General features: G+C 54.6%; 1 protein-coding gene across 1 annotated transcript in view; it reads left to right on the top strand.

The window, feature by feature from the left end:
• Window positions 1-965: 965 nt before the first annotated feature.
• Window positions 966-6,000, top strand: part of ANPEP (alanyl aminopeptidase, membrane) — a 29,432-nt gene continuing 24,397 nt past the window's right edge. Inside the window, exon 1 of the mRNA XM_005895148.3 lies at window positions 966-1,125. The gene's annotated coding sequence lies outside the window, so the exon portion shown is untranslated. The remainder of the gene's footprint in view (window positions 1,126-6,000) is intronic.

Below are 6,000 nucleotides of genomic sequence, written 5' to 3'. Positions count from 1 at the left end.
TGAATATGCTTTGCTATGTGGCAAAGAGGAATTAAAACCGCAGATGAAATTAAAATGGGGTAATCAGCTAACCTTAAAATAGGGAGAAACCTTGGATTATTGGAGTGGACAAAATGTAATCACAAGGAGCCTCTAGAGTAGATGCAGGAGGGGAAAAAAAGGATTGATGTCAGAGTGATACAACGACAGAAAGACTGGATGGGCCACTGCTGACTTTGAAAATGGTAGGGGGCCACAAGCCAAGGAATGCAGATACCCAGAAGAGGTTCTGTAGAACATCCAGAAGGAAACCCTGTGGACACCCTTGAATATACATAGCCTGATGAGATCCATTTTGGACTTCACTTACAAAACTAAAATAAGAAGCGCGTTGTTTTAAATTTGTGTTAATTTGTTACAACACCCATAAAGAAAAAGTGCAAATATCATCTGATACTGCCCAGTAAAAAGATGCCCAGGGAAGAGGAGTGCCTTGGCCCTGGACGCTCAGCCTCTAAGGAAGCAGCATACCCTGACTCTGGTCTGGCTTTTTTCTTTTTTGCTAGGTCCTGCAGCTTCTCTTCCTTCCTAATGATGAGCCCCCGGTATCACGAATGTTAAATTGTGTGCTGCAGAGATTCAGTTATCTGGAACGGCCATCTCCATGGGGATGCCCGGTTTGTTTTTTCAATGAGTGGGGCTCCCCCTCCCCTCGCCCCAATTCGAAGGGTGGGCCTCTGTGCCCTTCCCCCAGGGGCAGATGCTGTCCAGATGTGGGCGGGGGCGGGGCCCTGGGGCTGCGGCCACGGCGGGACTGTTTGGGGAGCAGGGGAGGGGCAGTGGTTGTGGAAGCTGGAGACCTGGGGAACCAAAGAGCAATTCCAGGGCCGGCGGGCGGGCCGTCGCTGGAGCAGCTCCCCTCGGGGTGCTTCGAGGAGGCTGCGGGCAGGCAGGGGAGGAGTCCCGGCGGAGCTGCGGGCCGGCAGGGGTTAACCCGGGAGTAGTGGTCGGGTCAGGTTACTTCCCTTTAAAAAGAAGGGGAAAGGAGGAGTCAGGCCCTGGTGGGCAGTGTCTGTGGCTGGTCCGGGTCGTCCATCGGGGGAGGAGGCTCGCAGCCGGCCAGGGTCGGGCGCCTGGCAGCCTCAGGCAAGTCGAGCGGGGTGCAGAGGGGACCGGGTGCGCGGAGGGGCCGCGGGGCGCAGCCGGGCTGAGGCAGGGACCTCGATGCAAGCGCGCTCAAGACTCCGACGTCCCTGCCGACAACCCCTTCCCAGACCGGCACACTGAGGTCCAAGGCGAGCGAAGGAGAGAGACCCCTCTAGGATCGCGCCGCCAGGATGGTCCCGCAGCGGGCCTGTCAACCGGTCGGGGAGCGGGAGGTCCCACCCTGGAGAGGTGGCTCCCAGGGTGGCGAGCGCGGCTGCTGGCGCCTCTGGGGGTGGACCGACGGAGAGACACCACTGGTGCAGCGGACTCAGCCCTGCTGGGGTCCCGGGCCAGGTGGGGTGGGGACAAAGCGTGGTGGCGAGCGTGGTGACTGGTGGTGACTGTGAGACTCAACCGCTCAGACTCGCAGTGGCTGGGGCGGAGCCAAAGATGCGCGAGGTCCTGGCTAAGGCTTGGGGGTCTGTCTACAGAGCCCCCAGAGCGGGAGCGGGGCCGGGGTCAAGACTCCAGCAGGAGATCCCCTTAGCTAGCCTTGGACGTCTTGCTTCCCTCCAGAGCCCTCCACCCGACTACTATTTTAAAGGGAATTCCTATTTTTAGTGAAAGTTGCTCAGTCGATGTCCGACTCTTTGCGACCTCATGGACTATACAGTCTGTGGAATTCTCCAGGCCAGAATATACTGGAGCAGGTAGACTTTCCCTTGTCCAGGGGGTCTTCCAAACCCTGGGATCGAACCCAGGTCTCCTGCATTGCAGGCAGATTCTTTATCAGCTAACCCACTCCCCTGCTCCTTACAACACCACCACTGGGATGAGGGTTTTCCTGATGTGGGAACAGAGTGCTTGCTCCAGCCCTACCCCGAAGCCGAGATGATCAGTGTTCCTACTGCTATAGGCATTTGCTCTGGTGAGGGGCTTCCAAGTAGAGCCAGTAGGGTCCTAACCCTGCACCTCCCCACCCCTCCAGCAGTGCGGTGAGTGGGGGTGCCCAGGTGGGTCATGCCTTGGGTTTTGTGACTTGAATCCTCCTCCTCCTCCCTTCATCCCAGCTCAGGGCAAAGTGCTAGTTACTGGAATCAGTGGGACAGTCAGGCAGTGTGGCTGGCTGGTCAGAGTGCAGTTCTCAGTCAGACCTGAGGTCTGAAGCTGGCTTAGTCCCTGAGTCTCTCAATGACCTGGACATCTCTGGGCCCTGCTTTGCTGCTGCTGCTGCTGCTGCTAAATCATTTTAGTTGTGTCCGACTCTGCGCGACCCCATAGACGGCAGCCCACCAGGCTCCCCCATCCCTGGGATTCTCTAGGCAAGAATACTGGAGTGGGTTGCCATTTCCTTCTCCAATGCATGAAAGTGAAAAGTCAAAGTGAAGCCACTCAGTCGTTTCAGTCGTGTCCGACTCTGTGCGACCCCATGGCCTGCAGCCTACCAGGCTCCTCCATCCATGGGATTTCCCAGGCAAGAGTACTGGAGTGGGGTGCCATTGCCTTCTCCAGAGCCCTGCTTTATTCACCTGTAAAAGAGGAGTGTGGGCTTTCCCAGGTGGAGCTAGTGATAAAGAATCTGTCTGCCAATGCAGGAGACAGCAAGAGACAAGAGTTTGATCCCTGGGTCAGGAAGATCCCCTGGAGTAGGTAATGGTAACCCACTCCAGTATTCTTGCCTGGAGAATTCCACAAAGGAGCCTGGAGGGCTACAGAACATGGAGTCGCAAAGACTCGGACACTACTGAATGACGCAGCACACACAGGCACACACACATACAAACACACACAGTGTGTCTGAAAGAGGAGTCTTGGAGCAGATGGGCCTTCCAGTTGACTGTGATTGAAGAGTTGGCTGCAGACATGTGAGGTGGGGGAGGGGAACAATGGGGGTGCAGCCAAGAGGAAGTGGGAATGGGCCTCGGATCTGCCAAAGACCCCCTCCCCACACACTGGGGGCAGGGGAGGTGGGGAAAGCAGGGTGACTTGCCCAACTCTGGCAGAAGGCTGGCATCCTCCCCTAGCCCACCTCCCTAAAGAGCCCTAGAGTCTAAGCCTAGACTATGAGTGAAAGGAAGCTTAACCCAGAGAGCTGCTGCCACTTCACAGATGGAGAAACAGGCTCAGCTGTGTGAGGCAGCCCAGCGCCTGCCCCGTGATTCCCCCCCAGAGTCTGCTAGAGAGTGGGGCATCAGCTCCCAACTTCCACCACCCTTAGGCCAAGTTTTCCAGCCCCTTTGCTTCAGGAGTTTTATTGCTAAGCTTTCTTTCTGAGAAGAAAGGTTGGGGTCCCCAAGTGGGAAGGCAGCAGTCTCCCCAGTATTGGAGTTGGGCCTAGTTCCTGGGCCTCTGCCTTTGATGGAAGACCAGGACCCCACGCTGGGGACTCTTTCAGAATCTGGGAAGGACGGTATGGATGGCGCGCCAGCCGCTCACATGGAGCCCCCTGAGAGCCTTCCTTCACACAGGCCACCAGCCATCACCTCCAGCCTGGGCCCAGGCCTAGGTGTCTGTCATCAGAGGCGCGGCCGTGTTTCTCAGCTGCACCTGGAGGCTTACCAGGGTCCCCCACAGCGGCCTGAGTCTGGGAGCACTGCCCTCCCCTTCTGATAAGAAGTTCCACTTCCTAGAGCCCCCGCAGCTCCCGGTCCTGGTCTAGGGCCAGGGAGTTGCTGGCCCCCTTGTAGAGCCCCCAAGCTGACTTCACCAGATTCCCAGTCTCCTTGCAGCAGCCACTCCCGCCATGTCCCTTAGAGTCCCTATAAAATTCAGAAGAAGGGACACACAGTTCCCCTAAAAGATGATCAGATCTTTCTTCCTGCCTGGCCTTCTTTAAATTGCTGTCCTGTGCTGTTACCTCCTGAGGTCTCTTGAAAGATGTATGTCTCCTCCTGAGGTCTTTTAACCCTCTGGGGCACTGCACAGTAGGAAATGTAGGGGCTGTATGAGAGGATGCTTTCGGGAGGCGTGTATAATCCAGCAATAGAATCTGCCACAACTGTCTGTGTGACCTTGGGCAAGTCACTTAACTTTGTGCTGTGGTTTCCTCAAGAGCCAGTGGTGGTGATTATCCTGATGGTGATTGTCTGAGTTCGGTCACACAGAAGGCAATTTTCCAGGCAGGATCTGCAGCCCAGAAAGGCCCTTCCAAGGCTGGTGTCCTTCCACCCACTCCCCACAGTCCCCATCTCTCCTTTGCTCCTGAGTGCCTTGGATTGGCTTCCAGAGGTCAAAACAGGAGCTGACTTCCTATGGGGGCTTTCTGCGGTTCTCACAGGATGGACAAGGTCCAAAGCTCCCAGAGGAAGCACCCTGGGGGGCTGGCCTGGGCCCAGGCTCCTGCAGCTGTGGGTGGAGACCTCAGAAGCCTGGGAGAAAGCCAGGAGCCTCAGGGGCCAGAAAGTGCCGGCCCTGGGGCCCCAGCCTCATTCCCGCTCTTCACTGTCTGCTCCTTCAGAGCAGACAGATGCCTTCGGTTTTTCCATTGCTCCCAGCCTGCCCAGCCCTGCAGCTAAAGGCGGGGGAGGTGCTGAGTAAGCCTGAGCAGCAGCTTACCCCCAGGGCCTGGTAGTCTGGGAGGGAGCCTGGGCTGCATAGTTGCCAGACTTCTGGTCCTGGGTTTCCCCACCACAGTCCCTCCCAGGCTCCTGGTGTTTTCATGTTTGAATAGAAAGTAACTTGCACTCCCAAACCTGAGATAAAGCTTTTCTCCTATATGAGTGGCTATGCCTCAAATATTCTCTAACATGAGCATTGTTAGCCTTTTTTTTTTTTTTTTTTTAATTTATAACTTTTGTTCTCTGGACCAAAGCATAATCAGGTTAGAAATATATAAACCCACAGGTATAAAGGCAGCTTTGGTTGAGACAGGGGCTGGGGACTCAGCTTCTTCCCCATCCAGAGATAAATAGTAAAAGGAATGCACACATCTGCTCATTGGCAGAAAGCTTCCATTCCAAAGACCCTTTGCACATGTCGCCTCCCCAGAATCCTACGGGGTGGAGCAGTGATTCCCAAAGTGAGCGCAGCCGAACAAGATGATTTTGTTGGCTATCTAGATGAAAAATTTTCATTTATTTATTCATTTTTAATAATTCTATTTATCTTTGGCTGTGCTGGGTCTTCGTTGCTGTGTGGACTTTTCTCTAGTTGCAGCAAGTGGGGGCTACTCTCTAGTCGCAGTTTGTGAGCTTCTCATTGCGGTGGCTCCTCTTGTTGTGGAGAACCGGCTCTAGGACACAAGGGCTTCAGGAGCTGCAGCGCCTGGGCCCTAGAGCACAGCTCAGTAGTTGTGGCATGGGGGCTTAGATGCTCTGTGGCATGTGGGAGTCTTCCCAGATCAGGGATCAAACCTGTGTTTCTTGCATTTGGCAAGTGGATTCTTTACCACTGACCCACCGGGAAAGCCCCTTTATTTATTTTTTAATTTTTATTTTATAATTCATTTTCCTTTTTCAAAGCAACCTCATCCGTGGTACTTTGTTACGATGGCCTGAGCTGACTAGTACATCAACTTTATTTTTATTTATTTCTTTTAGTATTTATTTGGCTTTGCCGGGTCCCAGCTGTGGCACACGGATCTTCAGTCTTTGTTGCGCCATGTGAGGTCTTCAGTTATGGCCTGCGAACTCTTAGTTGCAGCATACGGGCTCTAGTTCCCCGACCAGGAATGCAATCCAGGCGCCCTACACTGGGAGCATGGAGTCTTAGCCACTAGACCAGCAGGGAAGTCCCGAATTGTCTTATTGTTGCATCTGTTCCATGAGCATGTGTTACCTGTCTGCTGTGTACCAGGTGCTTGCCTGGTGTAGAGGATTCTACCCTCATGGCACTGAGTCTTGGGGGTGCTGCGAGGGCTTCCCTGGAGTAGCATCA

The sequence above is a fragment of the Bos mutus genome, chromosome 21 (assembly GCF_027580195.1).
Source record: "Bos mutus isolate GX-2022 chromosome 21, NWIPB_WYAK_1.1, whole genome shotgun sequence".
Classification (NCBI taxonomy): Eukaryota; Metazoa; Chordata; class Mammalia; order Artiodactyla; family Bovidae; genus Bos; species Bos mutus.
The sequence above is the reverse complement of the archived record's forward strand: the minus strand, read 5'-3'. Positions and strand labels throughout refer to the sequence as shown.